Source organism: Ochotona curzoniae, unplaced genomic scaffold, assembly GCF_017591425.1.
Source record: "Ochotona curzoniae isolate NIBS_2020 unplaced genomic scaffold, NIBS_Ocur_1.0 contig_3498, whole genome shotgun sequence".
NCBI classification, from domain to species: domain Eukaryota; kingdom Metazoa; phylum Chordata; class Mammalia; order Lagomorpha; family Ochotonidae; genus Ochotona; species Ochotona curzoniae.
Genome location: NW_024465885.1, coordinates 33,490,441 through 33,517,202, shown reverse-complemented (window position 1 = coordinate 33,517,202; position 26,762 = coordinate 33,490,441). Strand labels below are relative to the sequence as shown.

The 26,762-nt window shown below is 38.6% G+C and overlaps 1 pseudogene; it reads right to left on the bottom strand.

Moving 5' to 3' along the window:
- LOC121156642 overlaps window positions 1–24,879 on the bottom strand; it is a 131,641-nt pseudogene extending 106,762 nt beyond the window's left edge.
- Between the last annotated feature and the right edge of the window lie 1,883 nt (window positions 24,880–26,762).

Below are 26,762 nucleotides of genomic sequence, written 5' to 3'. Positions count from 1 at the left end.
AAGGGAGTCTTGGCTGACCCAAACCTGGCCTGTTCACTGGATTTGCAGCAAGAGCAGTGAGCTGTAGTCCAGACTCTCTTTTCTGTCTTTTTAATGGACTGTGCTAGGACTTCCTTGGTAAACAAGTCTAGCAAGTCAAATGTTGCATTCATCCTGTTTTTCAAGATGTAATGAATGAGTTTGTCCTGAGACACAGCTTCCTGGCCTACATGCAACGCATGATCTATTACTTGATTGAAGGGTCCAGAGATACAGACATATCTACTAGCCGGTCATAACACCAATGTTGAGTGGGAGTACTGTCAAGACCGCCCTTCTTCTTGTCCCCTTTTTCTACCCTAAATGAGCTTGTGGTTTCTTTCACATAAGCAGACATCTCTCAACCCCATTTTATCTCTGGTGTGTGTGCTGCAGAGAAGCGCTATCACCCCACCCCCTGAGATGATTGAGATGTAGGGGTTTTGCTCTTTGACACTCAAGTTGTGTAAATTAGGTCTGTGCTTGGGGTCTCTGAAGATTGTGCAAGTCTTCTGTGTAGTTGTCTATGGTGACACTAGAATTTCCAATTCAACTTTCCCCTATAAAGAAATGCTTATCTTCTCTCCAGGGTAATCTGGGCTGGAGAGCTATGGGGCACAGTGTCTTGCTCTCCTCTTTGTGGTGTTTTCCTTTGTTCTTGTGCTTCATGGAACATTTTCAACTGCCTTGTAAGCTCCAATGAGAATGCAGTCATTTGCTCTCTGTAGTGTTGTGGGATGTGAGTGATACCACCCACAACCCCAGTGTAGGATGCTAGGAGGAGTCTTATTTCCCAAGCTTGGTGACAGCAGCTCCCATTACATTCCAGGAGCTACTTCGCCAAGAGTCAACAGTCACATGTTTTTAAGTTCTCATCCTCCAATTAGATTGTAACACAGTACAAAGTTTCAAGCAGGAAGGGAGTTAGCAGAGTCCAAAGTTACAGGTAGCTAACCTACAGGAGGCAGGAGGGGCTGGGTGTATGGATCCTCCTGAGTAATTTCTGCTCTGTTCCATGGCAAGGGATTTCTAGCAAAATTCCAAGGAACTGGAATTCGGAAGGTTCAGAAGGGAGCAATTCTGTATCTTCCTATATGTCATCTTATTTGCAGCTGCCCAAAGTCAATGGCGCTCGTTGAAACTTATTAAAAATTTTGCTGTATTTATTAAAATGGCCACATAATTGATGCTCTAATTGTGTTTATGTCATTTACTGGTTTATATTTGAAACAAACTCTACTTGGTCATAAGGAACATTTCTTAATGGTATTGAATATGGTCTCCTGTGCTTCATTGAAAAATGTTTTGAATCTGTGACCCAAAGGCATATTCAACTGCTCATGTCATGATTGTGCAATTGTGGAATTAGCTTTGAAGAATTCCCTTCTCTTCAGTGTTTTTTTTTTTTTGCGAATAATTCAAGAAAAAAAATACCATTCTTTAAAAGTTGGGTAGACTACAACATTATACCTTCTCTCTAGGTTTTCCATTTCACCATAATTCATTCTTAGTAGATTGCATTTGCATTAACATTTTTCCAGGTAGGTGCAGTGGTGTATCAGATAAAGCCTCTGCTTTTTTTTTTTTCTTAAATCAGTCTCTATATGGATGCTGATTTAAGTCCCAGCTGTTCCACTTTCATCCAGCTCCATGCTTACTTACCTGTGAGGACAGTGAAGAATGCTCCAAGTACATGTGTTCCTTGTGCACACATGGGAGAACTCATGTCTGTCATCTAGTTCTGGCAGTTGTGGACATTTGGGAGTGAACTAGCCGATAAAAGACTTTTCTCTGTGTCTCTCCTTCTCTGGGTATCTCTATGTATTAATGGCACAATAAAACTTAAATATGTCCATTGTTTCTAGATTATAGCACTCATTGTAATTATTCATGATTATTTGTAAGGATCCTTTATTTCCCTCGGGTATCATTTATACTAGTTTCTTTATCATCTCTGATTTTACTTATTTGATTATTTTCTTCATAGGATGCCTACTGGCTTCTCAATTTTATTTATTATTTCAAAATAATAATTCTATTTCTTGGGCTAGCACCATGGTGTAGTTGGCTAAATCTGTTGGATGTTTCAGCCCAGTCACTGCTCATCCATACCGACACTGCTCATACATGGCTCAGTAGGGGCAGAGACTTAGCCTAGTCCATCCAACATCTACCCAGGTTCTCCAGAGCACCAGATGGTGTTGGCATCTAGCCTGGCTAGCTGTACCTAGCCCCAGTTCACACTTATGCCAAGGGAGACAGCAGTCATAGCCAGACAAGAATGCAGTCGCCACTCTGGCCCCTACACTCTCCCATGGGAACCCCAATCCAGCAAGTGTGTACTCTCATGGTTCCCCAACCAAGCCTATTCTCAGCCCTAGATTATGTACGTGCATAATTCTAATAGCATAATGATATGACATTCTGTCCTCCCTATCTCCCTCTCTCCCACTATTTTTAGAATCCTTCCCCAATATTTAATTATTTACTTCCACTGATTTTGTATTTATTTTGCTTCCTTATTTTCTCTTTTCTTAAGAGGTAATTATATATATATATATATTCTCATATATGTTATATTCATATATATTTAAATGTAGATTCTGACTTTTAAATTTTTAAATATAGGCAAAGATTGCTCTGAGCCTCACTCATAAAATATTTTAATTATATACAGTATGATTTAGTATGTCAGCATCCTAATTTTTACATTTTTTTAAAAGATTTATTTTTATTATTTTTTTTTATTGGAAAGGCGGATATACAGAGAGGAGAGACAGAGAGGAAGATCTTCCGTCCGATGATTCACTCCCCAAGTGAGCGCAACGGGCCGATACTATGCCGATCTGAAGCCAGGAGCCTCTTCCAAGTCTCCCACGCGGGTGCAGGTCTCCCACGCGGGTGCAGGTTCCCAAAGCTTTGGGCTGTCCTCGACTGCCTTCCCAGGCCACAGGCAGGGAGCTGGAAGGGAAGCGGGGCTGCCGGGATTAGAACCGGCGCCCATATGGGATCCTGGGCATGCAAGGTGAGGACCTTTAACCACTTGCGCCACCGCGCCGGGCCCCAATTTTTACATTCTTAAATTTTGTATGAATTCACTACTTTACTGTTCAGAATAACTTGTTTAATTTCCAAGTGTTCCTAAATTGTTTTTTGTCTTTGCTGTTGTTGTTTTCCCACTTTGTTCATTGTTGTCAACAAAGACATTCTGTGTAGTTTTAATTTGAAAACAGTTCTCAGACTTATTTCCAGATTACCATATGATGCACTAATGCATGTTTCATGTGTTCCTATGAGTAATCCATGTTCGTAAAACGATAAATGGTATTTTGGTGGATGTCTGTTATATTCACTTGGTCTAGGGAGGTTTAACTACACTGCTTATGGCTTGATTGTTTTGCCTAAATGATTTACCCATTGATCAAAGTTGTGATTTTTTGTTCTCTGTCAATATTGGGCTATATCCCATTATCATCTGCAGATTTACTCTATAAATTTAAGTATTTCAATATTTCTCCACATATATTTGTAAATATTATCTATTTTTGGTGAGTTGATACCTTTACCATTATATAATGACCTTCCAAGAATCAAGATGGCAGAATAAGGACACGTTTAAATGGATGGAGAAACGTTTGATCAGGATGAAGCAGAGAGGACACATCCCAAGAAATAGGAGAGGACAAAACAACAGTAGAGGGATACCTGGAGACTGACATTCATAGGAAAACAGCGGACACAATGGTGTGCTGTTGCAGTGTCGGATACTCAAGCAGCATTCAGCTAACAGCAATATGAACTCCACCAGAAACCAGGTGGGAAGGGACTTTCACTGGGAGTTTGAGGGCTGAACCCAGACAAATAAACATCTGACCTGCTGGTCCATTTCATTTGACCAGGAGCAGAGACAGAAGAGCAGATCCCAGAAGGGCGGTGCAAGAACAGGGAGGATTTCACAGCCCAGTCAGCCTCCTAGAGCTGAATTGGACACAATTTTGCTTAAGGAGACAAAAGCAAGCCAAAGGACTGAGCATACACTGAGCTGGGAGTGAACTAATGTCTAACTCAGTGAACTGCATCAACGTGGCATTCTACAGGTTTCACCCAAGACAGGTCTGGGTAGCCCTCAAACCTGATAGCCAGCAGATCAAGAACTCTAGTAGTGGCACATCAGGTGCCATTTTGAACACTGTGGCCAAAGCCTTAGGACTGCAGGGAACAATAGTGAACTGTGCATGGGCTGAGCTCACGAGAACTCACTGAGTTTGATAGATTGCACTGCTCCTGCAACAAAACAATACCGACTGTCGCATCCTAGAGGTCAGAATAGGTCAGTGTGGCACCCAGACCTAACGTCCAACAGGTTCCAGCAAGATCTGCACCACCAACAACAACCTAGGTATATAAGACAGCTGCTGTCTCTCTAATCCTGGGACCTGGTCTAACCGGAAGTGGGAGAAAGGTTGTACAGACAATGGTACAGCTTCAGCATGGTATCACAGGATGTGGAGAGTGGTGAGGCCAGGAGCTAGGGCTATGGAGACCATGGTGGAAATCTAACATAAGAACCCAGACCTGGAACTCATTGGAGGGAGTGGCACAACTGACTGTAAACAAAGTACAGTGTGCCAACTGCAGTAAGTAAAATCACACTGTAGACCTGTGAGTTACAGAGCTTAGAAAGCTGCCCCAAGGAGAAGAATCTGATAACCAGAAGTGCAATGACCAAGAGCAAAAGAAGAGACAGAGACACAATGAATAGTATGGAAAACTTCCCTTCAAAGGAGCAAATACCTTTACCAAACCCAAGAGTTAACTGAGGAAGATATCATAAATATGGGGCACACAGCATTCAAAAAACTCATTTTAAAGCTTCTGATCAACAATGAGAAGCACACATAAGAGTTCAAAAAATTTAAGAAATATTTTACACAATAGCCACAATAAAGCAAATCAAGGCTGATGTATCAGAAATTAAGAATATAGCAGAGCAAGTTAAAAGTACAGTGAAGAGTCTCAAAAATAGAGTGAAGGATGCAGAAGAAAGAATCTCACGAGTGGAGGATATTTCCTGTCATCAGGGGAAGCAAACAAAAAGCTGGAATCAGAGCTGATCAGGCCAAAAAAAAAAAAAAAATTCAAGAACTGAAAGGCCCTATTAAGAGGCCTAATATAAGAGTTATGGGAGTCTCAGAAGGTGCAGAAAGAGAAACTGGTCTTACAAATATATTTAATGAAATAATAAGGGAAAATTTCCCTAATCTAGAGAAAGAATTGGGGAACAACATCAAGGAGGGATACAGAACTCCCAACAGTCTTGATCAAAAGTGATCTTCACCACAACACATGATCATCAAGCTCTTTTCAATTGAACATAAGGAAAAGATCCTTAAATGTGTTTATGAAAAAAATTCAACTGACATATAAAAGAATGCCAGTTAAACTCACAGGAGATCTCTCACAGGAAACTCTACAGGCCAGAAGAGAATGGAGTGACATATTCCAGATCCTAAAAGAAAAAAAAAAAAAGTTGGCCTTGGATAACGTATCCAGGGAAGCTTTATTTTGCCTTTGAAAATTAAATAAAATTCTTCCACAGCAAGGAAAAGTTAAACAAATATTCCTCTTCTAAACCTGCCCCACAAATGATACTTCAAGATGTTCTCTTGACAGAGAAGAGGAATAGAAACAAACAAAGCTAATGGTAAATGTGAAGAAAATCCCAATAAAATGACAACAGAAGACTAAATCAATGAACAAGTACCGCACAACAGAAAGTATCACAGAAATAAGGATCATGAACCTGTCCATGAATAACATTGGTTTCAATTGCATTTAGGATCCAGGTTTGCTCCAATATCACATTATTTGTGGAAATGGTTCTGTTCTTTCCATCCATTCCTGAAATCACTTAAGCAGTACAACTTAGAGTCATTTTCCAGTTAGAGGAAGTAGAGAGTTAAAGATTCAATTTACTGCTTTGCAACCTAGGTTTAGCTACTTAAAATTGTGTCCTAGTATCAGATAGAATCTCACAGAGCCCTACACAAAACTGACCATGGACAAAGAAATGAAGAAAATCATCAAAGCAGGTCAGACTCATCTCAGTACTTTTATATTCCATCACAATGGCATAACAACTGTGAATTTATGACAGACATGAGATTGAGGATAGGTCCAGCTACTGATACAATGAAGAAAAAATAGTATCGGAGTTCTACAGATTGTCCAGTGATAATGTAGGGGCAGTGATCTAGGTTCAGTAAAAAATAAATAAAATCCTCCACATTTCTACTAAGGAATGTGCAAGAAAATCTGGAGTATCAAGATCAGAATAAATGCATAATAGCTTATTGTGTTTGGGTATTGCCATAAATGACAGCATTATGGGAACCATGAATTTACCAGAATCAAGCAATAATCAATATTCTTACACTTGGAGATTTTTTTTTTTTATTGGAAAGTCAGATATACAAGGAGGAAGACAGAGAGGAAGATCTTCCATTGGCTGGTTCACTCCCTAACTGGCCTCAACAGCTGGAGTTGAGTCTATCCAAAGCCAGGAGCCAGGAGCATTAAAATTTGGGATATCTTGCACTCTCCTCAAATTTAAGAGAGCTCAACAGATTTCTATTTTAATGTGTGTCACACACTTGAAGGGAGCATAGATTTGATAAAGTGAGTAAGTGAAAATAACCGGCTATGTTACAAAAAGAAATGAAAAAATTATAAATGTAGGAGGGAGTACTCAGACTGAAATGAACTTTCACAAGGAAAAGCAAACAATGCTTAAAATTTAAGCTACATAAATCAAGGAGTTTGCTTATTACAGTGTTCACAAATGTTAAGCAGTTCAAAACATCGCTTATGCAATTGCATAATTATTTTGGTTTTTAGCTTGAAAACTTAAGAAATTATATACTTCCTTCTGAGAAATTCATCATGGAGCTTATGAGGCCTCTGGAACCTATCTGGACTTGGAATCTTGGTACTTAAAGAGTAATAGATATCTGGAAAGATTATCATAGATTTTTTTTATTCCTGACCAAATGGTATGCCTATTATTTCCTTATCATTATATTTACAGTTAGGGCAATGTAACTAGTTGAAGTAGCTTTGACCCATGTCAGTTACTGCTGTCAAGTCATTTAATGTCCAAGGCAGGAGTTTTCAACACTATCTTCCCATACAGCTGTGATCATGTAATCTCTGGTTTGGCCATCAGATCAAATTAGTCCTTGATTTTGAAACACCATAAAAAATTCCCTTTTGGGGACCTGCATAGTGGCTCAACAGGTTAATCCTCCAACTGCAATTGTCAGCATCCCATTTGTGCATTTGTTTCCATATCAGCTGCTCTTCTTCTGAGTCAAGTCCCTCTTTGTGTTCTGGGAAAGCAGCAGAGGATGCCCCACAATCTTGGGATCTGCAACCACTTGGGAAACCCAAAGAGGCTACTGAATCCTGACTTCATATCAGCTAAGCTCTAGTCATTGTGGTCATTTAAGGAGTGAACCAATGGATTGAAGATTTTTCTCTTTGTCTCTCCTTCTTTCTGTAAAAATCTTCCTTTCAAATAAAAATAAGTAAATCTTTAAAAGAAACATATATCCAATCTATTGCTTGACCTTTTGCTTGAATCTTATATAAGATAAATGTTGGGGATTTTGCAGGGTTGTTTGTGTATGGATTATAATTAAACCATCTTAACTTGTTAGGCATTGATTTAAATGATACTATACAGGGGCTGGCATTGTAAATCAGTAGGTAATTCCAACTCAGAGGACCAGTTTGAGCCAGGATGCTCTGATTCCATTTCAGTCTTCAGCAAATGGATGTGGAAAAAGTGGTTGGTGACCCAAGTACTTACTCATCTACTACCCATCTTGGAGACCCAGTTGGAGTTCTGGGCATTTGGGTCAGAAAAGCCCAGCCCTGATTTTTACATTAATTTGGAGAATGAACCAGTAAATGGAAGAATTGTTTCTCTTCTTATTTCCATTACTTACCTTTAAAAAAAAAGTAACCCCCCTTTTTTTTAACAGTGATGATATTACAGAGTATAAAATATTCTGACATAATAATCATATAGACCTCAACATTTTTAAAAGAATTAAATACACTAATATAAATAAGCTATTTCTTCAAGCTCATAGTTAGCTATTAGTGAGAGCTTCTAAAGCAAGGAAAAATGAATTAAAATAAAGTTATCAAATACAGGGAGATTAGATTGATGATAAGTACAAAGGATAATGAATTATGTTCATAATTATATTTAAAAATCTGTACCCTATGCATATTTGTAAGTATTGAGATTACCTTTAACATGCAAAACAAAAAAAAATATATTGTCATCTAATTAAGCATGCAGATGACATAGTAGATACTTAGGAAATTTTCATAAAAATAGCTTTCACAATTCAGAGTCTATATGAGTTTTTGAAAATTATTTAATAAGGTGAACACATTCAGGCATTTCACAATACAGATTTAAGAGCATGATAATATGTTCCACCTATGTCAATTTTGCTCTTATATATAACATGATTACATTTTTGTGCTCCAAAGTACTAGTTACAACAGATCACAGAAAATATATTTTTCCTTTTGGGATTGGCATATTTCAGTAAATGTAATAGTCTCCAGTGGCATCCATTTTGTTGCAAAACAATGGATTTCTTTCTTTCCTTTTTTATGGCCAAGCAATATTCCATTGTGAATCTACTCAATATTTTCTTTATTCAGGCATCAGAGGATGGGCATCTGGGTTGATCCCTTGTCTTAGCTAAGGCGACTTGAGCAGCAACAAGCATGTTAGCACAGATTGTACTCCCATACGCTAATCTCGTTTTATTTGGATAAATTCCCAGGAGTGAGATGGCTGTATCCTAGGGCAAATTTAATATTTATGAAGAATGTTCATGCTGTGTCCGCAATGTTTGCACCAGTCTACATTCCCACTCACCAGGCATTAGAGCACGCTTTCCCTCACATCCTCATCAATATTTACTATTTTCTAATTTTTTCAGCTGCAGCTTGTTAATACATTCTTCCATTCCATTGATAGCCACTATACTTTGTGGAATGATTCCTTTGTAGTGCAGAATTAGTTTGGTGTGATGTCATTTGCCGATTTTTGCTTTAATTTTCTGTGCTTTTGAGTTCTTTTTCAAATAATCTCTACCGATGCCAACGGTTCACAGTTTCCCCAATATTTTCATCTAGTAATTTCATGGTGTTGTTTAGATCCTTGTTTCATTTTGGATTGATGTTTTGTATATGAGTTAAAGTTAGGGATTTTGTTTCATAGTTTCGGTGTCTAAAGTTTATTTTTGTACCAGTAGCAGGCTGTTTTGATGGATACTGCTCTCTGTATGCTGAAATCTGAAAGTGTGATACCTTCCATTTTGCTCGTTTGTTCTAAATTTCTAAGATGTCTTGTGTTTTCATAATCATTTCAATATCATTTTTTTCTAGATCTGAGAAGAATGTCATCAGAATTTTGATTGAATCACATTGAACCTCTACATTTTTTGATAGCATAGAAATTTTAATGGAATTTATTCTTCCAATCCACGATCGTAGACAAATTTTGCTTTTTTATGTCTTCTATTTCCTTCTTTAATGTTTTATACCTTTCATTGCAGGGATCTCTGATATCCTTTGTCAAATTTATTTCAATGTATCTAATTTCTACAGCTATTGTGAATGAGACCATCGTACAAACTCTTTCTCATCCACAGCATTCTATTGATTTTTGTGTGTTGACTCTCTTATGAAGTTCCATGTTCCCTTAGTGAAGTCTGTGGTTCCCATATATAGATAATCATGTCATATGCAAGCAAAGATGATCTTGCTGTGGATGAAAACAGAGAGGTAAAGAAAGTTTTCTAATTTAAGAGTAGCAGAAGTGTGATAAAAAAACTGATTACAAGTTTTATTGAAGCTCCAATGTAGAAGTCTCATCAAATGACATTTTTAAAGTGTGCGGATTGGATATATCATTGGAGAAAACTTAGTCGTTATCTAACCCTGAGTATCAGTCCTGCTGCAGCTCCTCCTTTTTCTTTTTTGTTTCCTCATTTTTCTCTTTCATTTTTCCTTATCTTCCTCTTTTAATCTCCTGCTCTTTTGTTCTTCCTTTGCCTCTTTCCTAATCTGCAGCTCACATCCTTCTCTTCTGTCTCCTTCTCTTATTTCTCCTTCCTTCTTGCTGCCACTTTCTGATTTTTTACCATCACTGGAATCTTCCAATTATGACTCATTCTCTATTTTGGTGTTTACATGAACTTCTCTTGCTTTTTAAACCTTAACATTTAGCAAATTTAACAAAGTAATACTTTTGAAAGTTGCTTTCAATATTGTTTTTAAGAATTTAGAAAAAGAACATTTGTTACTCTACCTCCACTTATAGTTTAGGAAGACTGCAATACCAGATTGTTTTAAAAATGTTTTCATAGGCCTGGAGTGATAGCATAGTGGTTAAAGTCCTCACCTTGAACGCACCAGGATCCCATATGGGCACAAGTTCTAATTCTGGCAGCTCCACTTCCCATCCAGCTCCCTGCTTGTGGCCTGGGAAAGCAGTTGAGGATGGCCCAAAGCCTTGGGACTCTGCACCCATGAGGGAGACCTGGGACAAGAGACTGGCTCCTGGCTTTGGATTGGCTCAGCTCCAGCCGTTGCAGCCGCTTGGAGAGTGAACCATGGGATGGATGATCTTCCTCCTCTGTCTCTCCTCTTCTCTGTGTATCTGATTTTACAATAAAAATAAACATTAAAAAATGTTTTTACTTTTCTGCTTTTGTCATTGCAATTATTACATGCTTTTTTCTTTTGTGTTTTTTTTTAACTCACTGAACTTATTTTAGCATGATGCCAAGAACACAGAAGGAGCTTAACTGAAATATACTATTTTGAATTCTTGTGACTATACATTAAGATAAAAAGTAACAAAGTACAACTATCATAGTTTCTTTGAGTTGTAAATATCTGTGTGTTGCCTTTAGGATATTTATTAAAAATGCCTATTCATAAATATTTTAAATTATAGCTGTTTACCCATCGTTATCCACTTAAGCGTAAAAATAATACTTCTTAGGTATCTTTGATAGAATGATTTCAAGAAACTGGATAGAATGCAGGGATAAGAATAAACTCAACAGTTCCACTGCTATGGCTAAAATTGTATTGCAATAAGTAAAACTGCCACCTGTAACACCTGCATCTCATGTCTGAGTGACATTTCAATCCCAAGCTTCTCTGCTTTCAATGCTGCCATGAGTCAAGGAAGGCAGCAGAGAATGGCTCATGTACTGGGGCCTCTCTGCCACCCATGTGGGAGACCTGGCTGAGAAGTTAGGCTCCTGATTTGGCTTAGTGCAACCCCATACAGATCTCAGCCTTTGAGGAGTGAACTAGTAGATGGGATTTTTCTCTCTTTCACTTTGTTTTCATATAACTTAATAAATCCAAAAAACAAAACAAAAACACAAACAAATAAAAACCTTCCTTTGATGTCTTTTTGAAATTTTATATTATTTTTCAACTCCATGGGCATGAAATATAAGGAATTTCTTAAATCATTGCCAACAATGGTATCTGTGGAATTTTCATAAGAAGGGCACACATTTTGGAGTACAGGGCATAGTTGGAGATACAGAGATTATTCATTGATTCTGGGTAGCTTCAATGACTATGCAGTCTCTCTTTGGGACAACCTTTTTTACAGGTAAATTTAGCAATTGTTCAGCAGCCAAAATTCCTGGAATGCTGGTTATGAATTTTGAGTGTGTCTTGGAATCTGAATTTCCTACAAAGGAAAGTCAGTATGGGATTTTACCATCATATGCATTTGTTTGAGCTGGTATTCTTGCAGAGGGGGTTAAGGTACCCTGTCAAGCATTTTAATCTCATGTATTAAAGTACCTGGGACTGAATCTTGCATCCACTTCCAATAAACAATAAACATTGCTGCTGATGTGCAATTTGGAAGGCAGTTGATGGTGGTTTAAATTGATGACGATCCTTTCAATTTGATGTGAGAAACTGAAATGAGGTTCTTAACTTCAGGTGTTGCCATGGCCTGCCCCAGGCTATTATGCTTTTTAGGAGAATGGCCTAGTGTGTGAAAGATGTTCTGCTTTACCCTCTCTTTAAAATAAACAATTAAATATATATATGTATATATAAGCATACACATATAATTGTTTATTTTCTATTGTTTGGCCTGAAAATGCAAGTTTTATGTATAGATTATCATACTATTGCTATTTTTTACAATGATATTTGTGCTGATTCATTTACATTTACATTTATTCATTACATTTTACATGGTTTAATAATGTTTTTATTCAAAAATCTTAAAAGCTGTTCTTAGAATGTCAGAAAACAAAAATATGATCAAGTCAAATACATACAGAAAATGATTGTCAGAAGTAGATTAATATAAGTAGAACATCACAGACTCATTTTTATGGAGGAAGCCGACACAACGAAATCATTCTTGTTAGGAAGATTTAAAATGCTTCCAATGATCTTTGACTTGAACTCCCTAGAATCTGTGTCTTTAACCCAATATAACAAAAGAGATTTTGCAGATGTTACCAAGATCTTGAGATGAGATGATTATCCTTTATAATACAGATGGATACATTGGAAACATAGATGTGAATATAACACAGGAGGAGTCAAATGCAAGGCAAAGAGATGGATGAAACAGATCCACAAAATGAGATCTGAAAATGTAACACTTTGGCTGTGGAGACAAAGAAGGAGATAACCCAAAGGATGAAATCTGGAAAAGTCACAGGAAATGAAGTTTCCTCTGACATGTCCAGAGATCCTAACCCTAATGAGCCATACTAGACTTCCAAGCTACAAAACAGTGAAGCTCGCAAGTTCAGTATGTTGGTTCAAGTTACTGAGTCTGTGTTATTTTATTATAACACAACAGCAAATTAATGCAGCATACTATCTAGAGAGCTGGCTTTCTTGACATTTCTTAAATGTGTTATCTTAAAAAAACAAAACAGAAAACAAAAAAGATAGATTTTTGGATTCCATATTTATGTATCTGTGTGTGTGTGTGTATTTATGTACCTGTGTGCCATTGAAAGATTTATCATTTTAATTGTACATATGTATGACATCCAGCATGATAATCTGACACATGTCTTCAATTGATGATGATCCAATTAGATTAGTTAGCATTTCTACCTCCAGAATATATTTTTAAAAATGATTACTTTGAATATGAAATCATCTATAGTATAGTAACATGATTTTTTGGCCTTTTTTCCCTCCTAGCATAAAGTGGAGAATGATCTAATGAGAGGAGAAATATATTATACCCTTAATTCTTGAACTTATCCAGGTTTTCATTTTCATGAACAAAAACAATTCAGCATGCCCAGTGTACATATTTTGATATCTTTCAAAATCATTTATATAGGTGATTATTTAATCCACACTTATTTTCATGGATTAGTAATAAGTGTACACATAAATGACTATAAATTATATGAAACTGTGCCAGAACATGGATGATTTGGCTGTCTATTGCTTTCTTTTAGCACTTCACTAGAATATCTTGTGTATCCCTTGGTTTTTGCTCCTCTTACTATAAATCATTTCATTAGATGACCAATGATTCTCTTCTTTTTCTATTGTGAGCCTGTTCTACCATGAAAGACAAAAATAGTACAGATTTAGTTTGATGCCACGGGGTATGATGTTGAATAAGCAATGTGTCTAATCCTCATCATGTATTCCCAACCTGACATTCAGTACTCTATTTTCATGTCTCCTGAGCAATATAGCTCATCAAAGCTGTGTGTTCTGCAATGTTCCAGTAAAAGGTGTATGATGCAATGTTCTTTTTAACTTGCAAGGAGGATAAACCAAAATGATACGATAATTTAGCTAATTACATTAATTTATCTGTGTGAATATGTATTTTACAAATCACATGCTATTATGGCAAGAGAGATTAAATGTTCACATTTCAAAAAATCAGAAAAAGTACATGTCACAGTAAAAAAAGAAAAAAAAAACATTTTGCTGAATGAGTCTATTTTAGTCTCAATATGATAATGCCAATCTTGTGTTTTTTTTTTTTAAATATATATTAGAATGAAATGCAGAAGAGCAGTTTTCAGTCTAAAAAATTCCTGGGTTTCTTTCAAAGTTTTACCCTCCAGACAGCCTGTGTGACCTACCTCATCAATATAATGTAATTTACATGAAGAGCAGAAAAAAATCCACTAATATTACCATTAATGTCAAGGCTCAAACTCCCTGCCAACACTAAATCATCTAAGTAAAAAATGAGTTTAAAAAAGACTGTGGTGCTTTCAAATTTAAAACATGTTATAACTTATTTTGTTTTTGTAAATCACCTCCAAATTTCCACAGCATGACCACATCTATTAGCAATATTATAGTAAAACAAAAAGAGGAACTAAGAACTGGGAAAGTTCAACTCTTTCTTAACAAATGCTTGTCTTTATCAATATACTTGGTTTTTCTTAAAGTGATGAATTTGTAAACTTGCAATCACATTTCCTCAAGAAAAAACTTTCATTTCATATTGCAATCCATAAAAGTGCTCAAGAATAATTTCTTCTGCATATGCATCAGGTGGATTGTAATTTTATATTGACTGTTGAGTTGTCCTAATATAACAAAGGAGAATGATTGTTGATAAATACCATTGGTCTTCACTTTGGATTGCATAGATAAGACTGGGAGCCTCCCAGAGTATAGCACTGCCATAGTGCCTTGATGAGCCTGAATCGATCTACATTAGTTATATAAACAATAGCTTAAATCATTATTATCTAAGTCTTGTCAGGATGCCTTTGGATGTTCCCTGAACAGGACAAGACGGGAAGCCACAGGGTCCTCTCCAGGTCATTCTCTTTCCCTAGAGATTATAATGAGCTGGTGCTTTATTGTCTCCAGGGCTCAGAAGATAGATCACCTCATAATATAGCTGTACAGAATGAATTTCTTAGTCTGGACTACAGTAGAGAACAGATCATGGCTCCCACTGCTGTCATCTGATTCCCTTAGTCAATGTTATCCCTTTGTTGTACTGCACAGGGAGAGCAAGCACCTACAACTCCTTTCACAACATATGTTCATAATAGACTAAATCTAAAGCTTTCTGATGTATTTTTATCTTCTGATTTACTCATATCTGGCTTGATCTTGCCTTCTCTGTGTGGCTTCCCATACATATCACAACATATCACCCCATTACAGTGATATCAACAAATCTGTGAAACTGAAAGAGATTCAACTTATAAGATAGCCCTATTTCCAGCCATTTTTTTTGAAAAGAATTTGCAACTAATACAATCAGCCTGGCAACCAAACTTGAAACCCTTGTGTTCACCCTTGGATCAGGTGCTGTCATGTTTGCAAGCTAGTTTTCTTTGTGGGTCCCTGGGGAGGAGAGTGACTGAAAAGAAATGGAGGGACAGTGCTCTTGTGCAATTGACAAAATGTATAATCAGTGTTACAGTTCTTAAACACTTTGTAAACAATTGTTCAAACTCAACTCAGACTTAGATCATGTCTATAAGCAGGAAGTTCAAGGAATGGGAACAAGGCACCTTACTCAAAGCACTATTGAAATGAAGAATAAAAAAGGAGCATCCTCTGCCATTGGTAGCTGACAAGACGGAGCAATAATGTTTGCTTTTCATTAAGATAAACACAAAAGCACCTCCAAGGACTCCTCTTCCTGGAGTCTCTTCTCAACAGGCTCCTAGCCTTGCATCTGTTACCCCACTTTATCTTTTTTTTTTTTTAAAGATTTATTTTTATTATTTTTTCATTGGAAAGGCAGATATACAGAGAGGAGAGACAGAGAGGAAGATCTTCCGTCCGATGATTCACTCCCCAAGTGAGCGCAACGGGCCGATACTATGCCAATCCGAAGCCAGGAGCCTCTTCCGGGTCTCCCACGCGGGTGCAGGTTCCCAAAGCTTTGGGCCGTCCTCGACTGCTTTCCCAGGCCACAGGCAGGGAGCTGGAAGGGAAGCGGGGCTGCCGGGATTAGAACCGGCGGCCATATGGGATCCCGGGCGTGCAGGGCGAGGACCTTTAACCACTTGGGCCACGGCGCCGGGCCCACCCCACTTTATCTTTTGAGATGCATTCCTACGATATTTGCCCTGTAAAATGCCCTTTAACTGGACACTAATATATGCCGTAAAGCCAACAAATCACACAGTTCCAAAGTCTCAAGGATTATAGAAAGCTGAGAAATTTTTTGTTCATTTCCTGAATCTTGGCTTCTGAGCAGATTTAGAGAAGTTACAGAAATTGTACTGACACTTTATGTTTTAAAAGGGGATTCATTTTTAGAAATTTTAGAATGCTTTTGTTGAAGGAAGAAAGCTGAAGGGGTTGCAAAACCTACATGTTGAACCCTAGTCTCAGAATATGATTGCTATAAGATGAAAGCTCTTTAAAAGTTAATTAAGTTTAAGTTAGGCTGTTAAACTTCCCAGTCAGTTTTGGCATATTCCCATATAGCATGCACAAATATGGACACAGAATGAGTCTCTGGTGTCACACAATCTCAGAAAGATAGAATGTAAGGTGATAGCAAAACAGTATTATCCCCAAAGCATGGAGACCTCAGAGAAGCATAGGATAGTGGCACTTGACTTCAAACTGCAGGCATAAGACTGAAAGAAGCTACAATAACAACAGGAAAATCTGGCATTTATCTTGTATTCATTCTGTTTACTATTCATTGCATAAACTGTCTTGTACAGATGTAGTGTCCCAGGCCCTCTAATTTCAAAGACAATTGGAAGCTGATAGTCACTATGGCACCATTTATCCCTTCTGGATGCATTTTAAATTCTAGGCAAATTATTGCTATGCTTTAGTTTTCATTTTTGAAATTAGCAGAGTGGTTAAGATGCTGATGTCCTATTCTTGTATATCAGGGTTCAGTTACTAATACCAGCTTTTAATTCCAGCCTTCTCCTGGTGAAAATTTGGAATGGAATGCTAGTGGTAATGGCTGAAGTACGTGGGTTCCTACCATAGTATGGGAGATGTGGATTATGTGCCTGGGTACGCACTCCAGCCTTGGGAGTAAACCATTGCCTGAAATTTCTGCACATATCTCTTTAAAATATTTTTTAACGATTAACTAGAAAAAGTTATATTTTCTCCAATGGTATACATTAATTTGGGGGGGATAGAAAATAAAGAGGTAAGGTGGAAATTATTATATTCTTAAAACTGAATATATTGAGTATATGAAATATGGTCCATTTATATAAATGAATATGTAAGGGTCTCAGGACAGGACATCTCATGCCTGTATCCCACACACCATCCACCATGTGCATGTGGTGAGCTGTCCCCAGGCCTGCCAGGACCCCAGGAGTTGACCTCTTTGGGGTAAGTCTCCAGGGCTTTGTTAGGCTGATCCGGGGCCCACCTGCAGCTCGCCTTGAGCTTGAGTTGCAGGGGTGCGACCTTGGGCCTGAGGGTTTAAATTTCTAGCCACTGCCTGGCTGTGAGGGGCCTCAGGACAGGGCGTCTCATGCCTAGATCCCACATGCCAGCCACCAGGTGCATGTGGTGAGCTGTCCCCGGGCAGCCAGTGCGCCAATTGGCACCAGGCTCTGCCTACTGGCCACCCGGCCAGGGAGTTCTGGGATTTTGGTTCTTTGATTTGCTGGTTAGGTAGCTCCATGATGGACCCACAGTGCTTTGGGGACGTGAATCAACCCTAAAGATTCCCGATGACAGTAAATCTTCTTCTGAAGAACCTGTAATTACTTAACAATGCTGAGTACTGAGTTCATGCAGAAGCTAAGGCTTGGGGCTTGTGCAGCAGGATGTCTCCATTACCTGACATGATGATGGATCAGCAGAGGGGTCACAGTAGGCAGGGCCATGACACTAACTAGCATTCAAGAACCATATCCGGGGGTAGATTGTGTGGGGATGTGTAGGCCAAATCCTGTGGAAATTCTAACCCCACTGGATGATATGGCTGTGTAGGCCAAATCCTGTGGAAATTCTAACCCCACTGGATGGTATACTAGTGAGGGTGTTGATGGACTAAGCTGGGTGTGACCAAGGAGCTTACCACCAACCACAGGTAAAGGAACCCTCAACAGTCTGGACTGGTCAAGGCAGCAGCACCAAATATGCATCATGAATAGGGTGTGGGGTGGGCCGGGCTGCTATGTTCATCAGGTCATGCAAGGCCAAAAGGAAAGCCAGTCTGTGCCAGGCACTGGCCTAAAACCCGACGGTATGTATGAGCATTTAGTATGGGAGGGGAAAAAGGGGAGAAACTTGGAAAACTCCCCTGGTGAACCATAGTTCCCACTGGTGAACAGGAGGTCCAATCCTGGGGGTCAGACAAGCTGGACAAAGTAGCTCCAACTGCTCATCAGTGTATGGAAAGGTGTTGGATCGGGTGCACCAGGCAGTACTGAGCAAAGCTTAGTGCACAAGTTAAATTAGAAACCAGGATGGAACACAAGACATGCCCAGCTAGGTTCTTGCACCAATTGGTCTGCGTGAGCCAAGGACCATGAGCCACAGGGTCTAAGGCAGTAGTCGTGGCAGGCGACAGGCTATGGCAAGCTGAGCCAGAGCAAACACTGTCATGCTGAACACTGGCTGGGAACAGGCCTGGTTGGCAAGCTGGGGGCAGACCCTGGCTGGGTGAGGAGACCCTGGCTGGGTGGGGAGACCCTGGCTGGGTGGAGATTATGACTAAGAGGCTCTTAGGCTGGAATGGGGCTGCATTCTGATCGGGATACAGTTGTAGTCTCCCTCGGCACAAGTGTGGACTGGGACTTGATGCATTGGTCAGGGTCAGACTGCAACACCTTCTGATGTTCTGGAGGACCAGGGTAGACGTGGGACGAACAAGGCTGCATTTCAACCCCAACTAAGCCATGTATGAGCTATATGTAGATATGGACAATCTGTGGCTGGGCTGAAACATCCAACAGCAAGAACCAGAATGGGTTGAAGACCAGTTAAAAGCCACTGTACCTGCTGGGACAGGAGGTGAACTGAGTAGTGCTGGCCCATGGACCCACTGGTATGCGTGAAACCTGGCACCAGGAGGGGTTCTGAGGGAGGAGTCTGAGCAACTCCTCTGGCAGGACATGAATCCTTCAAATAAGCGCAAGAAGCATGGAAGGAAACAGCCCAGAAGAGGTTATGGAAAGTGTCCCACTGGCATACATTTGGCAGGGGTCGGGGACAGACCAGGCTGAATCAGTCTGCGTCGTCCATTGGCAAATCGAAACACTGGAGCAGAGTGTGGGTCAAGCCAGGTTCGGTCGCAACAAAAGCAGTACATAACATGGAATGCCAAGGTGAGGCTGCCTGTGCCAGATGTGACCGCAGCACCCAATCAGCACACATGAGAATCAAGAAGGGAGGGGCAGAGCTGGCAGGGGAGTAAGGGGTGGGTCCCTTGCTGGACAGCTACTCCCACTGAAGAGCATGAGCTGGGATGGGGACAGACCAGATTAGGCAGGGCTACAGCACCTGTGTGCCTCATGTGAACCAGATCAGGGAAGAACCAGGATGGGAAGACTATTCCTACTTGTGCAAACAAAATTAGAGTTGATGAGAGTTATTGGGGCTTACCCATAGCAGAAGCTGGCACTGGGAATTAATACTGTCAAGTCTAACCACAGAACAACCTGGAGAGTGCATAATCCAGGAGTAAGGGAGACCTGGGAGGGAAATAGTGGGCTCCTCCCTCTTGGGTTACCACTACCACTGGAGGGTACAAAATAACTAGGACAGGGGCTAGGGTGGCTAGACAGAGAGGCACTCAACAACATCCGTGAGGGCTGGATAGTTGAGCTGATTAGATGGAACTAAGCTTCAATACCCATCCACATGTACGAGAGCCAAATGGGATATAGGGCAGACTGGACTAGTATGCTACACATACTGGCAAATCCGGTTAGGGGCAGGCCTGGTGGGGGTTATTGTGGGTCGCTCTGACTGGGCTGCAGCTCCCATTGTTTTATGTGATGGGCAGAGCCAGGTTGGACTGCAACACCCATTGGTTCCAGTGGAAGTCGGGGCTGAAAACAGAACCAACCCAGCAGTTGCAATCACCAATTGATTGGGGTGATGGACTGTGGCAGGCCCTGTACTTGCTAGTACATATAGGAATCTGGTCTGGGAACATCTCAAAGTTTCTTTGGGGATCCCCTTAATCAAAATGGCAGACTCAGAACCCTAAGCAAGAAAAGATGGAAGATAGAATAGGTCAATCAACCACCTCTGCTATATGTTGGCAGCAAAATACTGGACAAATGGAGATTGTATGATGGACTATGTTAATCAGTGGATTCTTCAAAAGCCTCATCGTGCCTGAAGTGGCAAAATTGGCAGCGATTCATAACTGGTGAACTATCAAAACCATTTGAGCAAGGATCTCAGAGCATGCCCCACATCCGGGACCTGAGCACATTGGAGACTGGGTTGGGCTTCTCCCTCAATATTCCCTTTACCTCAGATATATGAAGGAAACAATAGGGAAATAGTGGTCTTACCCACTTTTCTATAGCCCTTGTACCTTTTTACCCTAATTAACAATGTAAAGATTGCCAAAAATATAATTAAAATGAATATGTAAATAGTAATCAAATGGCTAATTGCCAGGCAGAATTCTCAAAAATGTGTGGAGGCAGGGATATCATTGATTTTTTTCTTTCAAAACTGCCTCCATAGACTTCCTTACAAAGGAACCATCCTTGTGAATCCCTCCCAATCTATTGCAAGAATGTCCAACTTAAATTATTTGCTGAGTTCATTAGTCTCCTCAGGTGTCAGTCCCAATTTGATCTTTGTCCTCATTAAGCTTTTAGAGAAACTGAGAGAAAACAACCAGAGATTAACACTAATCCTAGTTTGTCCAGCAACAATTGAGCACAGGCATACTGTCTGATATCACTGTCATTTCTGCAGCTATTACTCAATGGATGGGATAAACGCAATTTAGATTGAACTAATTATCTTTAAGGGTAAAACTAAGGATAATTTCACAAATTAGATTTGGATCTCCAATATAGAACTATTAATCTAGAGTCCCTAAATAGAAAGCAGATACTAATATTCTTTGTTTATGAAAACAAAGTGTCTTACTCATTAGAGTTAATCATGGACTCTGGCATATTTAAAGAAATGCTACTTTGGACTCGGAAGGCTTTCTGGTCTGTTTTGGACTTAAAAATGATTCAGCATCCCTTTTCCAATGTGAATTTATGATCTCTGGATGTAATGCATCTCCCTGAAGTGATGCAACTAGTCACATAGAATGAGCAATGGAAAAAACTAAACAGAAAACCATGTGTATTTCGAAGGTAACCTGAATAGCTATGGAACTTGTTTAACTGATTAAGATCAGGATATGAATGCAGAGCGGAGGTTCACAGGCATATTTCATCTTTGCACCTTGAGGCTGCATCAACAGCAGCCTATTTTAAATGTAGAAAAAAAATAATTTTTCCCCAGCAACTAAATGTCAATTTAACCAAAGTAGTTCATCGAAGAATGGATTTATGAAAAGATTTTGCAGAAATGAAGCCAGTATACGACTATAGTACACATTTATGACAGACAATCCTGCTAGGTCTCTTTCATTTCTGCCCTCTTTGGTCTGGACTATTATCAATGTTTGCTCAGTGAACAGCTTGGAAGATAGAAATCATGTCTCCCTTCTGCACAAAGGGCAGATTTGTTTACTGTCCAGAACAGGGAAATCGTGTCTGTCTCTGGAGCCTGGGAAGGACTGCTGACTGCTGGTTACAGAAGAATTACATTCCTTAAACTCAGAGATTTTCTCCTGCTAACAAAACTCACCCCATGTGCAAGCCTCACCTGGCCTGCCTCTCCTTGAATCACCCTGTGGGAATTACAGCTGGAGAAATCTGTTCAAGAAAATACTGATATTCTGACTAGTGGAACTGTTGTGACTATTAAAGCCATTTGTGCCTCACCAAGAAGTGTTATATCTTCTGCCAGTATCTAAGAAAAGGTGACAAGAAGACTTGCTAACATGTAAAAATGATAAAATCTGAGAATTTCATGAGACTTGGTAATTTTCCATTGTGCTGTATTGCTATCCCAACTTTGATTTAAAAAAAAAATCCAAGGAAACATTAACGAAGTAATGTAGATTTATTTTTTTGTTATTTTTATGCTCTTTTCATAATGTGATGCTCACTAGAAAAGAGAAGGTATGCTGGCAGAGAGGGAAAGAGGAAGAGAAAGGGAGAGATTTTTCCATTTGCTGCTTCATTGTTCAAATATCTACAACACTGTGGAATCATTCAAGCTGAAGATAGGTGATTCAAACTCATTCCAGCTCTTCCAAATGAGTTGCAAGGATAAAGATACTGCTATCGTCGCTTGCTAATTCCAAAGATGGTGTAACACCAGGAAGTCAGAATTATAAGTAGAACCGATATTCAAACTTTAATACTCTGAAATGGGACACATCTGTGCCAGGTGGTGTTTTAATTACTGCATTAAACTCCTGCCCAATCTGATCTTATTTATTCTTTGTTTAATATACTAAGTAGAGAACTGAAAGACATTTTCTTTATAGCTTTACACGAATGTATTTAGGTTTTTATTATTTTCTCTTGCTATTATTATTCAAATGAGATAATTCTTTAATTAATGTAGTGTATGGGACAATCAACAATCAAAAATCAACAAGATTTCTTAGGAGAGAGATGTAAACATTAGTGTTTAGAATTGCAGACCCTTGCAACATTTCTTGTGGGTTCATCTGGGCCTCCTAGAAGGCTCAGTAAAAAACAGACTTCTCTACTTTTGTTTTTTCATAGATTCTTACATTCCAGAATAGCTCGCTCTCAATTAAAACCACCTGGATGTGATCGATAGTTAAAAGTGATTAGTGTCACTGCCAGTCTTAAAGGCGCAGAGGACAGGCTTTCAGGGAAGACCAGGATAATCCCTCTCTGCCTTTTGGTAACACGAATGTTGGACTTCTTGCACCTCAATTTCCCTTTAGGAAGCTATTCTGACATGTGACAGATACTGGGATAAAATTTTGGAACAAATGAAGGTTTCTGATTGAGGCACATTTTGTAGATTGTCTTTCCACTGTTGAGTTCTGCATTCTCCCTTAAAGCACCGTTGCTATTGACATCCATCCTATCTTTACAGACCACAACATAAAATACTGCGATAGACTGTGCCTAGGGAAACTGTATTTTATATTATATATATATTTTTTTCAATATATGATTCAAAATTATTGCATATGTAATATATAATATATTAGTATGTATTATATTATATAATGTATTATATATAATATATAATGTATTCAATGATATGATGTGGTAAAGACTTAGAGGTCAAGAATATCAGGACAGGATCATAAGGAAGCATGGAAAATGATGCAGGTGAAGATAAGGGCATGAATGTACTCCTTTGTTCAGCAATGTGGCCAAGAGGCAAAGTTGTCACTATAACACTCACATCTCATATGGGTGCTGGTTCACTTGGTAGTTGCTCCACTTCTGAGCCAACTCCTTGCTAATATCCTGAGGGAAGAAGCAGAAGATCATCCAAGTATTTGGGTCTTTGCCACACACATGGGAAATCTCAAAGAAGTTCCAGTCTCCCAGCCTGGCCCAGTACTGGCCAGCTACCTGGGGAGTAAAACAACAGGTGATAAAAGGTCTCTTTCTTTCTGAAATTCTAATAAATTAAAATTATAAAAAGAAAAAGTCTTTCTTACTTTTCCAATATTATAAATAAAATTTACCTCAGTTTATAAACCACTTTACTTTAGGTCCATAGTGCTGTGTTTCCACACACCATGGAATCTGAGGGATGCCATATGAGGACACAGGCAGAAACATAGAGATGCTTTTATTTCTTTTTCTCTTACATTAGATAGCATACACCTATTTGGAGTGTATCATTGATTATTGCAATTCTTTGGACTGTGAATGCTTGCAGGAAGAAAAAAAAATGATATTTTTCTAGGCCACAGTGTGTCCAGGATATAAGTGAGGGGGACAGAAAGATTTGGCCTCAAATATAAGTGTTAACTATGGTACCTCCAGCTAAGTCAGTTTTTCAGAACAGCAAGATGTCTAAGATTCACTTATATCTAAGCATCATGTACTATTTAAGATAAACTCAATGTTTAGTTTGTAGCAGTTATCCACAACTCTACAGTTGCCCTCCTTTAACCTGCCACAAAGAATGTTGTATGGTCTATACTAACCACCTAACACTACCACTGTCTCCTGTACTCCAATCCTAGACTACCTGTTAACACATTTGGCAACTTGCCATTTACTTTTATTTCTCTACTATGTTCCTGGAGTGTTCGTGAGACCCATTCATATCCAAGTTTCCTTAACTCTAAAGGAACTCTGGCATATAAATGGGTACTTGGGCAAAATTTTGGACAAAGCTAACAAGTATAGAGAGGCTTTCCAGACTTTGAATTAAGTCTTTGAGTTTACTCCTTATCAGACCCTAACACAGAATATGAAACAGGATTCTCAAGCCACAGAGGCTTCTCGGGCTGAACTCAAATGGCGTTTACATTCTTGACTTACCTTTGAGACCAAGGGCTTTTTCCTGCTCATGCATGAAAAAGGCTGTCCTTCAGGAGAAACCTGGTTTCCTAAATTAGAACAAAGTGACTAAAAATGAAGACATTTCATTGCTATGTCTTAACTTACTCCAAGCTATCTTTGATTCATCAAATTCCTGAAGAGAATCCTTCAGCCTCACTAAAAATACACTGAGAGACTTCGGTCCTTCCTTTGCTGCCATGCTGGTCTTTCACAATGGAGACCAGGAAGAAACTCAATAGTGAAAGATATGGAATAGGAAAAAAAAAAATCACAGCTCTCACAGCATCATTAGTTCCACATGAACCCAAGGGTTCCCAGGAATCTCCAAAATGCTATGCCTGTGTCAAGGCAGGACACTTCCAGATGAAAAATTCACATTCCCATTGCCAGAGAAGCTTGATGAGCAATCACCTTACCAGAATGGATTCATCTTAAGTATCTCTCCTCTGGATTCTAATATTTTTATTTGAATATCAGATTTTACAGGGTGAGAAGGAGATATTGAGAACTTCTTCTATGCACTGGTTCATTGCCCAAATACCGAAACTGCTAAAGGTGAGCTGATCTGAATCTGAGATCCAGGAACTTCTTCCCAGTCTCCCATGTGGATGCAGGGTCCCCAAAACTTGGGCTATCCCACACTGCTTTTCCAAGTCTCTGTAAGCAGAGAACCAGATTGGAAGTACAACAGACAAGACACAAACCAGCACCCATATTGGATACCAGTGCCACAGAATGTAGGATTATCCTGTTGTGCCACCACATTGGCATTCCCATAATGATATTTTAAATGGGAATCTAAGCACTGCCATAATGTTAATAATAATAATAATAATAGATATATAAACAGCATAAGAATTAGTAAAACATATAAATCAATCTCTTATATATAACAATGAAAAACTCTACAATGTTCTATAAAGTGAGTCATTTGTAAATTTACTATCAACACTGTATCAAAAATAAATATAAAAATCAATTATATTTTTCCTGAAATAAAATAACAGAGTTGAAATTTAAGAAATCAGCTTTGCTTTACCACAACAGAATTCACCAGAAGCAATTAGTTTTTTAATGTGTCTAGTATGAGAACATTTTCTAAGTGTCAGCTCTAAGACTGAGCAGTCCCTTAGTTTGGTGTCTGAAAAGGGCAGCATATGGCAATTACAAAAGCATGTGCTAAACTGAGAACTAACATCTTTAATGAGAGCAGAGAGAAACAACGAGGAAGAGATATTGGGTTACCATAACCTCCAAAAAGGGCACGATCTTAATGATATATGGAAAAAACATCATGGGATATTTCATTTTCAAGTGTAGTTACATTATAAAGTTTAAAATCGTACCAAAATGCTGAGTTTCTGGCAAAATAATATAGACTAAAACAGGAAAAACAAATACATTTCAGAAGTATTCTAAAAAATAATGTCAATATGACAGTTATGACACTTTAATATGGCTTGTCAATCAATGCCAATTTGACACTGGTTTATGGGAAAGGAATACATTCACTCCTAACTCGGTCTATATAAAAACTAATCCAGATGAACTGCAGATCTAAATAAAAACTTAAATATTATGACAAATACACAAATATATCAATAATAGGCAAGCAAAGTATAGGGTATATGGAAACTCTTGGTACTATTTTATAAAGCGTATTTTATAAATTTGGAAATATCTGAAAGAAAAAGTACACATAATAATAAAAGTTGTATATCAATTATTTGGTTTTTAAATAATGGAAGTAGATAGTGATATATTTATGTTAAGTTCTCATTATACTCAAAGTAAAAATTCAAGTGGGTTACAAGCCTAATTATAAATCAGAAATAATATTAGTTTGAGAGGTAAATGTAAATCAGGAACCTTTTTACTTCAAATGTGTATCTATTTCTTAAAATAAGATGCAAAAGTTAGAAAGAAGATTAATTAAACTACTTTAGCATCAAGAATTTTACTCAGTAAAAAGCACAATTAAGAGGGAAATAATTTCGAAAATGAAGGAGCAAAAAAATTCATAATGGAAATATCCAATAAAGATTTCATAACTGACCAGATAATGACAATCTTCTTATTTCA